The following is a 14,990-nucleotide window of genomic DNA, read 5'->3' as shown; positions in this document are numbered from 1 at the left end:
ATTAGGAGGGTAATAATGGAATTAGGGGTAAGTTTTAAAATCCAAATTCTGGATAAAAATGTAGACAGTCACAAGGACTTTCTACTGGACTGAAAGCTTCCTAGAGTAGTGATTGAAAGTATGGGCTCTGGAGTAGGTAGCCATTTTCACTTACTGGTTTCGCCTCCTGTTGTAGTCTGGTATAAGGTATTTAACTTTTCTGTGCTTCAGTTTCCTCATTTGTAAATTGGGAGTAATACTACAGTCTGCCACATCTTATCCATACTTTTAAATTCCAAAACTCTGAAATTCAAGACAGTAAAAAAATCTCATTTGGGACAAAACCGGATCTTATCTGAAATCATTGGCAGCAGTACCAAAGACTATATATAGTCTTTTAAGTCTAAGTCTAGCAGTAAACTGGATTTATAAGACTATAATAGTCTATCTCACTTACTATCATTTGTTTTTCTGTGGAAATACTAATGTATTTGATTATGGGGGCGTTCTTAGAAATAAATATGTTTACATATATAAACTTATATAAGTATATTTTTTTAATGTATGTATTTAGAGAGATGGGTGGCTGGGGAAGGGGAGAGGAAGAAATGGGGAAGAGGGTAGAGGTAGGAAAGCATTTGTGGCAAAATGCGTATAAATGTTGAATCTAGGTGGAAGTATTTATTGTATTATTCTTTCAACTTTTCTGTAATATTTGAAATTTAAGTAAGGAATGCTTTATTACCAGAGAAAGCAAAGTTTCTAAGTCCATTTCTGTATGACCTCTTCATACAGTTTTCTGTCATATTGCAATTTAGTGTGTATATTTTATTGAATGTTTGATGATTTTGAAGTTTTCCAGTAAAATAATTATGGCTTCTCCTATAATTATAAAAAAAATCCTATTTGAAATTGTGTTATGTGGCATAAATTTAAGTGTTGTATTTAATTAGAAAGGGAATTGTGGATGTGTGAATGCTGTGAATGATGGATCTTCCATTAGCATATAGATGAATTTTATTTTTAAGCCAAAATGGAAAAATGTCTAGTAAACCTTATCTACTACAACAGCAGGTATTTGAAGACATTCAGAAAGTAAAGAGGAGAATTATACGCCTAATTCTATTAATACTTACTGTGTATGGTTTTGGTGGTAGCACTTAGGAACATAGTGAAAATTAAAGGTTAATAATACTTCAAGCACTGAGTTTAACATAATTAAAAACAGATATATCTTTTGATCACATTTTTAAGTATATGTCTTAATGCTGTGATACTTTTCTGTGGATAGATTTTTTTTTTTATTTTGAATATGGCATTAAAATCTGGGTAGGTATCCCAAAATAAATTCTTGTATGACTAATACTATTTCTATTTTTTTTCTAAGTGACTGCTGGGATATTCATTTATTGGTTTTGTGGGGAATTTATTTGCTTTTTGGCATAGATACTTTGTGTGGGTTTTTCAGATGTCATAGATAATCATTTTTAAGAATATTTTTGGGCTTGCTTGGATTGTCTTGTTCCCATGTGCCCAAATCATTTTAATTCTTGCAGAATTTCCGGTATTTGGTAGTGCAGTCTGCTTATGTCAGTGTGCCTAATTGTGGTTAGTTTGTATATAGACGTGTGATTTTTGGAAGCTAGAGACAATTTTTTTTTTTTTATTTTTGCAGACTGCTGAGCTTCCTATGTTACTTAAGTTACCTGTATGTTGTGAAACTTTTTTTTTAAAGAAAAGTTTTGTGCAAATTGATAATGCAGCTATATGTAATGGATAGCTAAAGCAGATTCATATAATTTCTTTGGAAATATTTCTACCTACTGTATTTTTACACTACATTTTCTTTTTTTTTTCAATTTTTTATTTTATTTATTTATTTATTTTTTTAAATTTATTTATTTATTATTATTATTATACTTTAAGTTCTAGGGTACATATGCATAATGTGCAGGTTTGTTACATATGTATACTTGTGCCATGTTGGTGTGCTGCACCCATCAACTCGTCAGCACCCCTCAACTCGTCAGCACCCATCAACTCGTCATTTACATCAGGTATAACTCCCAATGCAATCCCTCCCCCCTCCCCCCTCCCCCCTCCCCATGATAGGCCCCGGTGTGTGATGTTCCCCTTCCTGAGTCCAAGTGATCTCATTGTTCAGTTCCCACCTATGAGTGAGAACATGCGGTGTTTGGTTTTCTGTTCTTGTGATAGTTTGCTAAGAATGATGGTTTCCAGCTGCATCCATGTCCCTACAAAGGACACAAACTCATCCTTTTTTATGGCTGCATAGTATTCCATGGTGTATATGTGCCACATTTTCTTAATCCAGTCTGTCACTGATGGACATTTGGGTTGATTCCAAGTCTTTGCTATTGTGAATAGTGTCGCAATAAACATACATGTGCATGTGTCTTTATAGCAGCATGATTTATAATCCTTTGGGTATATCCCCAGTAATGGGATGGCTGGGTCATATGGTACATCTAGTTCTAGATCCTTGAGGAATCGCCATACTGTTTTCCATAATGGTTGAACTAGTTTACAATCCCACCAACAGTGTAAAAGTGTTCCTATTTCTCCACATCCTCTCCAGCACCTGTTGTTTCCTGACTTTTTAATGATTGCCATTGTAACTGGTTACACTGCATTTTCTAAGATTTATCTCCCTCTCTTTTGAGTTCTGATTAGCTACATATTATTATACCATGTATTTGGCGATTATTCATGTTTCTACTTTTGATATTTCTAATGTTCTATCAAAATATGCTTGATCTCTTTTTTTTGGTATTTTACCATTCATTTTGTCTCAACTGGATTTTAAGATTCTAGAGAAAAGGGATCATATTTTATAAATTATTATTGTATTTCTCATGCTATTTAGATTTAATGCCTGGTTGGTGTTCAATTAATATATGTTGTTTGCTATCTCAGAGAAATTGTAACTTAGAATTACTTTATTCATTCACTCACACAGAAAAAAATGTAAAGTATTCATATATTCTTTATTTCTCCTACTGTTTAAGCATATTATTCTGACAGGCAAATTCTCATAAATAATAGATATTAAAGAAATTGGACACACTCTAAGGAATCAGACTGTGAGGACATGAAATATTATTATTATTCTTTTACTTTTGAGAAGGAGTCTTACTCTGTCACCCAGGCTGGAGTGTAGTGGCATAGTCTCAGCTCACTGCAACCTCTTTTTCCTGGATTCAAGTGATTCTCCTGCCTCAGCCTCCCAACTAACTAGGATTACAGGCATGCGCCACCATGCCCAGCTACTTTTTTGTATTTTTTTTAGCAGAGACAGAGTTTCACCATGTTGCCCAGGCTGGTCTTGAACTTCTGGGCTCAAGAGAGCCACCCGTCTTGGCCTCCCAAAGTGCTGGGATTACCACCATACCTGGCTTCATTCACTCATCCATATACAGGGCATGACTGATTTGATTTTGGCAAACAGAATGGGCTAAAACAGTTTTCTGGGGATAGTCTTCTTTAAAAAAGCATTTTCCAGAGTTCGATTAGATCAGTACTTTTGGTTCACCAAAAAATTATGATGAAAAAATATTCAGTGCTCGAATTAATTGGAGAAAAACGGAATTAAATGAAATCAAACAGGATTCTTTACAGCAAAGTTTCTCAGACTGATAACCTATTTTGTGAGTTTTTTGGATGGTGAGAATTAGATTTAATAAAGTAGTATATATAGCCTAATTATTGGCACAAAGTAGATATTCTCAAATGGTGGTTATTGTTACTGGTATTATTTTAACTCTCAGGTTTCTTGATGATCAAATAGATTATGGTATCATGTACCAAATTTCAGAATATTGGAATATTTGAGAGAGATAGAAAGTTCATTTGGGGGGCCAGATGTAGTGGTGCATGCCTGTAATCCCAGTACTTTGAGGGGCCAAGGTAGACGGATCAGTTTAGTTTAAGAGTTCAAGACCAGCCTGGACAACATAGTGAAACCCCGTCTTTACAAAAAATACAAAAATCAACTGGTGTGGTGGTGCGTGCTATGGTCCAGCTACTCAGGAGGCTGAGGTGGGAGGATTGCTTGAGCCTGGCATGTTGAGGCTGCAGTGAGCTGTGATTACACCACTGCACTCTTTCTAGCCTGTGGGGTAGAATGAGATCCTGTGAAAAGAAAGAGAGAGAAAGGGAGGGAGGGAGGAAGGGAGGGAAGGGGAGGGGATGGGAGGGAAGGGGAGAGTTGAGTTTATTTTTGAGACATGCTAAATTTTAAATGTCTTTTGGACTTCCAGGTAGAAGGGTCTAATAGTCAATTAAATATATGGACCTGGAACTTAGTAGATGATGTACTTAAAACATCCTAACATTTTAACTTGCATATTATAAATGCTGCGCGAATGGTATCTGTTCCGAGTTTGGCAATGTCACAGATTATCAACAAGTGTAATTGTTAAAAAGATTTAATCAATAAGATATTCTATTATGTTGCTATATGTCTTCATAGAAGATTCTTTGAAAAATGCATAAAAGGAAATACTAAAATCAGCCAAAACAAAATATTAAAGTATTTTTTTCTACATTTAGTAATACATTTTTATACTTTTTTCCTTTAGAATCCCAAAAGGACTTGAAGTAGAGTATTCATTATTTAAATTGTGGGGACTAAGCTTACATATTATTACTTAATGTGTAATTTCATGTGAGGAAGTATGTCTAGTATGCCATCATGACCATGATTAGAAATGGAGATGTATACAAATATGAGAGTCTAAATAATGTTTACTTACATGGAAACATATAGTTTCTGCAGATGTATAGCCAATAGTGTTGTCTCATATGATGAGGGTGTCAGTTTTAATTGATATTTGATTTGTGAAATAGCAGCAAGAAAAGAAGCTTAAAAAGAATAAAGGTAGAAAGAAACCTTCCCAAATCTAATATTCCTTTAACCAAAAAATGTTCTCATTTTATAGTACAGATTATAAGTACGCTATCAAAGGAGAGATTAATAGAATGAAACTTTCATATTGTTCTTGCTTTATAAATTTTCTCTAGTTTTAAATCTACCTGGCTTTTTTCGTATATCTATTTTAATGATATACTGTATAGTATGGTAATTTTCCTTGATTAAGTTTTAAGTACTTCAATAACTCAGTGATTGTAAAATGAGCCTAAGTTTTTTATGGAAAAGAAACATGGTTTCACAGCCAGTTTTAATAACTGCAAATTAAAATTCTAATGTTTGAAATAAGACTGTGGCACTGTCTTAGTCAATTTGGGCTGCTATAATACACTACCATAAACTGGGTACTTTAACAGTGACAGAAATGCATTTCTCACAGTTCTGGGGAGGCTGGGAAGTCCGAAAGCAGGGTGTCAGCATGGTTGTGTTCCAGTAAGGACCCTCTTCTGGGTTGCAGACTGCCAGCTTCCTGTTGTTTCCTCACGTTGCAGAAAGCAGAGAGCTCTCTGGGGTCCCTTTTTTAAAGGGCACTAATCATATGACCTAAATCACCTCCCAAAGGCCCCATCTCCTAATACCATCATATTGGGGGTCAGGATTTCAAAATACATTAATTTTGGGGTACACATTCAGTCTGTTGCAGGAACTTTCAATAGTTTAATGCTATTCTACTTGTTATTTGACAGTTATAATGTAAACTGTCAGGTGATTCAGTACCCAGAGGTTAGTAGACATGCCTTGCTGTCCTAGGTCCTTACGCTGAGATATGTGGAGCTAGCTTTTTTTCATGGACCAGAATGGGAGTTTCTGGGAAGAGGTGAGAGGTGGTCCTAAACCTTTAGGTAGTCCGGGATACTAGAGCTGCCCAGGTGAACCAGAACTATTCTTAATTGGATTTGCCTTTTTAAAATTAAACTACTTTAGAATCTTTAGAAATATCTAGGAAACTTTTGAGAACCAGGGAATATTTTTGGCTTATAGTTCTGGTTTAGTATGTGACTTTTATTTTTTACTGTGTTATAATTGTTTGCATTTCTAGAAGTTCTCTTAAACATCAAATAGTTGATGTTTAAGAGGGCAGCTAGCTTTTAATACTTCCAGAAAAGTGACCATTTTAATGTTAAATATTAATAACATTTTCACTACTTATCTATGGTAATAAGCCTTTGATTTTGATTTATACTTATTCTGTAATATTATTTTGTCCATTTATCTTATTTCCCTTGAAACTGGCTTAACCCTACTTTAAGGTATGAGAAAAAGAAATACTTGGTGTAATTTTTTTCAAAGATGTGAAACAAGTCAGATGGAATGTCTGGACTAGTTCAAGTCTTAACTGTTACCTCAGTTGATTTTATAGTTAAAGATAATTATTTATTAAAAGTTGATTTTTATTTATTATAGAGATATAGATGATTTCTTAAATTATGAATTTAAACTAATTATTTTTTCCAAGCAGAATAAAAGTTATTTTTATGAAAATGTATATATGACTTGTGCTAAATAGGAGTGAGGTAGAGTATCGTATATCTTAAGTACTGGAAATTCAGCGAGTGCCCAGTAGTAGTTTAAAATACCAAACTATCTTCTTTCCTAAGCATTGCCTTAATGAGGAAAAATTTGGAGAATGGAAAAAATGTAGACATATTTCAAACATCAGTTCTTTACATCAAGATCTAAGAGTTGTCTAAATTTGTGCATAGACATATAAATCTTTTTAGCAATGCAGTGAAACTTATCTTTTACTGTAAAATGCCATTAAAAATATAAAGTAACAGTTCATCGGGTCTCCATATTCATCTAGAGATTGTACATGTGGAAAACTTGAATGGAAATTTAGTTTAGGATCCAAAAATAACTTTTCAACAATCTGTGTGGTACATTCAGGTGTTCTGACTTAAGTTTACACATAGCATATGGAGAATTAAGAAAAATTGCCAATTTTTATCTCAGGTGATATTTATGCAAGTCTATTAATTTGAGCATTATTTCTTCATCTTTTAGAAGGGTATTTATTTTTAAGGAAGATTATAAATCTCATTCCTCTTTACTCAAAATAAAGAATTTTTTAAAAGGAGGCATAGTTCTTATATCACTTTGCATCCCCTACCCAAATCACTTCTGGAATAGTGTATTTAGTTTTGCATACCATGGTTTTGAAGTGTCATTGATATCCGAGAAAGTGACAATAGCAGTGACAGTTATTGAAAACTTGTCATGTGAGAAACAGTTGGTGGAAATAGGAATGTTTAGCCTAAAAGGAAAGACTTGAAAGTTAAGCCGTCAATTATTTGAAAGATTTTTATATACAAGAAAGTGTATGCTTGCATGGCATAGCTTCAGAATGTAGAACTTAAGTTACTAGATGAGATGTAAAGCCACATACCCACAACCATGTCATTTTTGACAAAGTCAACGATAACAAACAATGGAGAAAGAACTCCCTATTCAATAATGGTGCTACAGTAACTGGCTACCAATATGTAGAATATTGAAACAGAACCCATTCCTTTCACAATTAACTCAAGATAGATTAAAGACTTAAATGTAAAACCTAAAACTATAAAAACCTAGAAGAAACCTTAAGAAATACCATTCTGGACCAGGCGAGGTAGCTCACGCCTGTAATCCCAGTACTTTGGGAGGCCAAGGCGGGTGGATCACAAGTTCAAGAGATAGAGATCATCCTGACCAATGTGGCGAAACCCTGATTCTACAAAAATACACAAAATTAGCCAGGTGTGGTGGTGGGCGCCTGTAGTCCCAGCTACTTGGGAGGCTTAGGCAGGAGAATCAGTTGAACCCAGGAGACGGAGCTTGCAGTGAGCCAAGATTGTGCCGCTGCACTCCAGCCTGATGACAAAGAGCGAGACTCCATCTCAAAAAAAAAAAAAAAAAAAAAAAGAAATACCATTCTGGACATTGGCCTTGGCAAATAATTTATGACTAAGTCCCCAAAAGCAATTGCAACCAAAACAAAAAAAGGACCCTTATTAAAGATTCTGCACAGCAAAAGAAATTATTACAAGAATAAACAGACAACCTACCAAATGGGAAAAAATATTCACAAACTATGCATCTGGCAAAGCTCTAATATCCAGAATCTATTAATATAAGGAACTTAAATTTACAAGCAAAAAACAAACAATCCCATTAAAAAGTGGGCAAAAAACATAACAGACACTTCTCAAAAGAAGACATGAAAAAAGGTTGAGCATCAGTGAGAAGTGCAAATCAAAACCACAATGAGATACCATCTCATACCAGTCACAATGACTATTATTAAAAAATTTTTAAAAATCAGACGTTGGTGAGATTACAAAGAAAAGAAATGCTTATACATTGCTGGTGGGAATGTAAATTATTTTAGTCACTGTAGAAAGCAGTTTGGAGATTTCTCAAATAACTTAAAACTGAACTACCATTCAACCCAGCAATTCCATTATTGGGTATATACCCAAAGGAAAATAAACCATTCGGCCAAAAAGACACATGCACTTGTATGTTCATTGCAGCATTATTCACAAAAGCAAAGACATGGAATCAACCTAGATGCCCACCATCTGTGGACTGGATAAAGAAAATGTGGTCATATACACATGGAATACTACACAGCCATAAAAAGAATGAAATCATGTACTTTGCAGCAACATGGATGCAGCAAATTGTCAATTTTAACTCAATACCATATGTTTTATTGTATATTTTGTAATAATATTTTATTTTTGCTATGGTAAAATTTATAAAATAGTTGATAGAAGGATTCCAAATTAAATATTATCTGCTTAAAATATATCCTTAAAGTTATCAAATTTTATTTTTTTCTAAGCAAAGAAGTTTCTCATTTAACAGTATAAACCCTTATCTTAGTATGATTGGTGGCTGAATTAATGGCATTCATAATAATTTGGGGAGTATCATATTTTACATATTTTACAAAAATAGTGCTGCCTTGTTAAATAAAACATTTTCACTATGAAATGAGGTAATTTATTTTGAAAGCTGAAAATGTGCAAGTATATTATTTCCCTGTTTAAATACGATCATTTTTATTGTAAATGTGCCAAATAAATGCCATCTGCCTGATGAAATCAGTGTTACCTTAGGATTCTTTCCAGTGCTTTTTACCATGGAAAGTACTTTGGAGTTTATCAGAACAATAGTCGATTTATACTTAATTAATTGGGTGCTTCTACTAGTTTTAAAGTGAATAAATGAAGAAGTTATATAAAATTATTTTGTGTACATTTTGAGTCCACTTTTATTTGGAAACAATAGTTGAGCTGTGATATGTAGAGACTGAGTCAGTAACATTTGCTATTTGTTGATTTCTAAAATCTGCTCATTTTATAATGGAAAACAATCATTCTAAGGAAAGTATGACCAGGTAGTAAATGCCAGAGTTGGCACTTGAACTTGTTTTCTTTCTCCTAATCCTCTGCATTAGTAAGAGTCCTCCAGAGAAACAAAACCAATAGTATATATATGTGTGCATGTGTATGTATGTATGTATGTATATGTGTGTATATGTATGTGTGTATACATTTTAAGGAATTGTTCCATGAGATTGTGGAGGCTGGCAAGTCTAAAATCTGCAGTTTGAATCTGAAGACAGTCTGATGGTAGAATTTCTTCTTCTTCAGGGGAGGTCAGTCTTTTCTAATAAGGTTTCAGCTGATTGGATGAGGCCCATACACATTGTGGAGGGTAATCTGTTTTATTCAGAATCTACTGATTTAAATATTAGTATCATCTAAAAACTACCTTCATGGAAGCATTTAGAATGTTTGATCAAACATCTGGGTACTATGCCTAGCTCGGGTGACACATGAAAATAGCCAATACATATTCCTAGACCAGTGTCGGGTCTTCTTATCTTAGATTGATTATGTTTTCCAACTCGACTGTGAGTTGTTCAAAGAAGCTGCACTCTATCATGTAGCTTCCTGGACCTTTCCCTATTAGTATGTGTTCTGAATTTCAAAAGGTAAAATGATATATTATGCTTGTTAATTAAGATTATTTTCTCAAATATGGGGATGTTTACATGTGAAGAGTTTCATATATTGCTTTCCAGAGGAGCTTAATTCTAGCAGATGTTTCTTAGGAATATGACTCTACTATGGTTTCACTTGTAAAAGTTCCTAATACTGACTGGATTAATTGTAGTAATTTAACATTTAAATCTAATTTTAGAAATTGTCAGATCATGTTATTGACCATTCAGTTCTTCCAGAAGGTTCTTGCTTTGTTTTCTTCCCAACTCTGCCATCTTTTATAGTCTTTTAAATTATTGACTATGTTTATTACTTCCTTTCTCCTTCCTTCCATTACCAGAAATTTATTGAGTGTCCACTGCATGCCAGGCACTTTACTAAGCATTGAGATTAGGTAAATAAAGACTTAATTTCTGCATGTGTGGAATTTACAGGTAATATTCAAGTGAACAAAGAAATACATGAGTGCTGTTTGTGTTATGAAGGAAATGAACAGAGGACAGTGAGAAACAGTAACAGGGAATTTCCGTTCACAGTATAGTTAGGGATGTACCTCTGAGGAGGTAATATTTAGGCTGCCAGTTGAAGGATAAGGAAGCAGCTTGTGAAAATCAGGAAAAAAGAAAGAAAGAAAGAGAGAGAGAAAGAGAGAAAGAAAGAAAGAAAAGAAAAAGAAAGAAAGAAAGAGAAAGAGAAAGAAAGAAAGAGGAAGGAAGGAAGGAGGGAAGGAAAAGAAAAGGAAAGGAAGGAAGGAAGGAGGGAAGGAAAAGAAAAGGAAAGGAAGGAAGGGAAGGAAAGGAGGGAGGGAGGGAGGGAAAGGAAAGGAAGAACCTTTGAGCCTGAGGGAATAGCATGTTCAAAAGATCTGGGAGTGGGGAGGTGGCATGAGATGAAGTTTGAGGTAGACAGCAGTCTCATGCAGGGTGTGTGGTATCATAATAGAGTTTCATTATAGTGCTTAATCCATTTAAAAAGCCATTGAATATTTGAAGTAGAGGAACGACAGCATCTAACTAAAGTTTTAAAAGATTGCTCTGGCTACTATGTGGATACAATATTAGAAATGAGAGCTAGAATGGAATGGAAAGAGCACTAAGAAGACTTGCAGTATTGGATCCCTTTCCAATCCTAATTGCTTTGAATGCACTTGATCCTCTTAGGATATGGAGCAAGGAAATCAAGAAAAGCTGTAAGCTAATAGAGTTGCCAGTAGCAGCAACCAGTTCACTTGGGAATAATTCCACAGTCTTGTAGTCCTGTATTGATGGCTATAGGTAGGTGAGGTGATAGGGATATGATATGGATACACAGCACCTAGGTATATACACAGACTCTAAATACATCAGCTGGAGATAAGAAGGTCTCCTCTACATAAGAATTTCTCTTGAGCCGAGATTTTGCCACTGCACTCCAGCCTGGGCAACAACAGAGCGAGACTCCATCTCAAAAAAAAAAAAAAAAAAATTCTCAGGCTTTCAGGCTTAATATAGTTCATTTTATTTATAGCCCAAGTCAATCTCCCACTATCTTGTCCTTTGCTCACTGCACAAATTCATCCTGAACCAATCCTTTCTTACCCTCCCAGAAGAGTCAGTTAGATCATGTTCTATGCAGCCAGTAAGTATTATTCATTTCATTTCCATGCACCTATTTTTTAATTAAAATATTATTCATGTGGGGGTGGAGTGCTATAATTCTGCCTGCACAGTTCAATTTCAGCTGGGCCTTCTGCTCCTCAGTGTTTCGTTCCAGCTGTGTTTTTGGCTCATCTCACTCCTGCAGTTACAAGAATGTAAACACTCTGCAGCCTTATCCTCCTTATCTCAGATATTTCTCTCCATGTCCCCCATGAATTCATTGGTTCAACATTTTATTTCCATGAACTAAATCTAATACATTTTCTTTCTTCAATTATTTCCTTCTTAATCTGTTCAACTAACTACAGTGATCCATTCCACCCACTAAAATGTTGGTACTTGCTAAGGTTTTATTCTGGGTTCTATTTTTTTTATTCTGTATATTCTCTTAGTCACATGTAACTGATGAATTTCCAAGTTAATATCTGTAGCCTAGATTTCTTTTGCTAAGATTATTACTCATATTTTCAACTATTAAGTAGCTCGCCTTGTGTGGAAAACAACTACTTCCACCGACCCACTCCCCAGCCTAACATCCCAGGCTCCCTTGTTTTCTAACGTTTAGGGTGCAACATCATTCATTCAGTTGTCTAAACCAAACACCTCAGAGATATTCAGGATTGTTTCCCCTTCCTTTCCCTTTTTGAGCATTAGAAATTGTACCCCTTAATTATCTGTCGAGTCTCTTTTGTCCTTTCAATCCTCATTGCCACTTTTTTTAGCTAGGTTCTTCTTGTTTCTTTCCTGGACTACTACTGCATATTTACCCTTGAAAACTGTCAAAAGAGAGTGGATTTTCAAAAGGATGTATCTAATTATGTCATTCTCCTGACTAAAATAACTGAATGGCTCCTCATTTCCCCCATGATAAAATTCAAACTCTTTAGCATGATATTCAAGGATTTTTGTAATCTGATTCCTTTGCCTGCGTCTCTGTCATCTCTTTCCTGTTTCTTCCACTCAGGTCCCTACAGCAAGTTGAATGCCCTCAAAATCCCCTGGGCATTTTCACAATCTAAATCATATTGACGGTGTAGTAACTGACTTTCTTTTCTATCTACTGATTTTTTTTTCTTGAGGGTCGCAACTCTGTATCTTTCAGCTCTACCCCTGAACTTAGTAGAATTAGCAATTTTTGTTAAGTGAGTAAGTGGGCAATAAAGCATGACAAACATTGCCAGCCTTGTATGTGCTTTGGACCTGAAGAGGGTTGGTTTGAATCCCTCCATTTCTTCTTACTAAATGTCTCATCTGAACTTTAGTTTCCTCTTCTGTAAAATCAGTATTGTTACTTTAAGTAAAATGTTCCCTCTTAAACCTTTCTTTTGACAAGAGGTATATAGAACTTAAAAACTGATTTATCTAACATTCAAATGTACCTGAAGTTCTCAAATATCAAATTCTTTCTTATAAAGCAGAAGTTCCTTTTTCTAAGTATTGAAACTTAGTTTGACACGTGATTACGGAAATTATCATTGGAACGTAATTGGTTGTAATGTTATAACATGTATTTAGTAATATATAATAATGGAAAAGAATGGATGTCATCTGACTCATCAACTAAAATTATAATTTTAAGGACTGGATTTCAAAAAACCAAGCAAATGTAAATTATGTATTATAAATATCATTAATGAAGATATTTCTAAGACACTAACCAATCAAGATTGATATAAAAATTACTAAAAACAGTGTTTACAAGTATTCATAGAATGCAAAGGAAGCTATTAGGTTATTCTGCCTCATGACTAGTATATCATATTTAGTACCTTAAAGGAAATAAAAGTATTTCTGAAGACAGGTGGGAAGTGTTAAATCTAAGCAGTAATTTAAACTATGTAAAGTTTCTCAAGAAAGTCCTCACCCAGAAAACAATCTATTTTATTATTGGAGAGTTCTTTCTTTTTCACATGAGCAGATGAGCTCACTAATTTTTCTAGTAAGATAAATATGATACTGATGTTATGGACTTCTTTTTGCAAAGATTATTTCTTTACCAAATTTAATTTGTGACTTATCTTGCAGTTATAAGACATTCCTAACATGTGACTGTTAAAGTCTTAGAGATGGTAATATGGTTTCTTTATTATGTTTCATTATTTCTCATGTAACAAAATAGAACACAGAGTTTATTTTAAAATGTGAAAAGTTACACCAATGAAATTCATTTTTTAGTGTCAAAAATAAGGAAGTAATTAGAGTGCTTGTATAATAAGTAAGTCACTATTATGAGCAATGCCAAAGAATATATTGAACTGTTTTCTTCTTGCTTTTATTTGGAAATGAGGTACATGCTAAAAAACCAAAACAAAACAAAACAAAAACCTCAAGCAATCCCAGAGGGCAGTCTTCTTTAGTTTGTACCCAGAGAAAACCACCAATGACTATGGTGGGAAGAACTCCTTGTGGTTGGAAAACAGATGAACAAGTTGCTGAAATTCTCATTTATGTATTAAGCCAGTTCAGTCAGTTGGAGAGTTATATGAAGGATTTCTGTTGTTCAACTATCTGTTAACTGCCACATTGAATTGAAAAAAAAAGAAGAAGAAGAAAGAGAAAATCTTCCCTCTGCTGTCTTCTCCAATCAATGGACAAATGTAAATATCTGAATAGAGAATATACCTTCTAGTTTGATACTTTAACAATATAGCAAACTGTCTTTGGCAAAGATTATTTCTGACTCATTCAACCTGATTTACAGGCATTTGTAACTTTCATTGTATCTAGTTTTTGTAAGGGTCTATATGAGAAAAATAATACCAAATAGAGAAAATTCTTTTATATCTTTCATTGAAACAGTGGTTAAAAACAATGTCTACTATGTTGTTCAATGTGCTTTATATAAAGACCCATTTGATAAATTCCTCTCAAAATCGAAGAAATGCCTTTTTTCTTCTTTCCCTCTTGCTAGAATTGAGAACTAATTCAGTTTTTCCTGCTGAGCTTTGCGTATATAGTATTTTATGCTCAATTATAGTAGTTTTCTTTAGACTATCTTTTTCCTGTCTTTTCCCCACCCCCCATTCTATTAATTATTTTTAATTAATGAGTCTTGCAAACCCACATTTTAGATAACTCTTAGCCGTTGAGTTCCTCCTAGGCTCAGTGGAGGGCTCGTGTCCTTTAAAAAAAAATCTGCCCCGCTTTAGCAGAGTGTCACACTTTCTTCCTCCTCCCGGGTATGGGGCACCTTACCGCAGCTCAGAGAAAACAGAGTAAATCTTGCGTGTCTTCTGGATCTCTGTGGTTCCTCTCATTTTTCTATGGTTTGAATAATTTCATGATTTTACTGAATCTGTGACTTTATTAATTATTGCCTCAAACCTTTTTAAATTTATTTGAAACCACTAGTAATTTATTATATTTTAGTTCAAATGGAAAAAAAAGATCAGAAACTAAAACCATAATTAGAATCTTTATTTTTTT

The 14,990-nt window shown here is 34.2% G+C and overlaps 1 protein-coding gene across 1 annotated transcript in view; it reads left to right on the top strand.

Annotated features, from left to right (window-relative positions):
• Positions 1–14,990, top strand: part of ME1 (malic enzyme 1) — a 224,001-nt gene that overhangs the window by 46,515 nt on the left and 162,496 nt on the right. The gene's annotated exons all lie outside the window — the stretch shown is intronic.

The sequence above is a fragment of the Macaca thibetana genome, chromosome 4, assembly GCF_024542745.1.
Source record: "Macaca thibetana thibetana isolate TM-01 chromosome 4, ASM2454274v1, whole genome shotgun sequence".
Classification (NCBI taxonomy): Eukaryota; Metazoa; Chordata; class Mammalia; order Primates; family Cercopithecidae; genus Macaca; species Macaca thibetana.
This window is presented reverse-complemented; position numbering and strand designations above follow the sequence as displayed.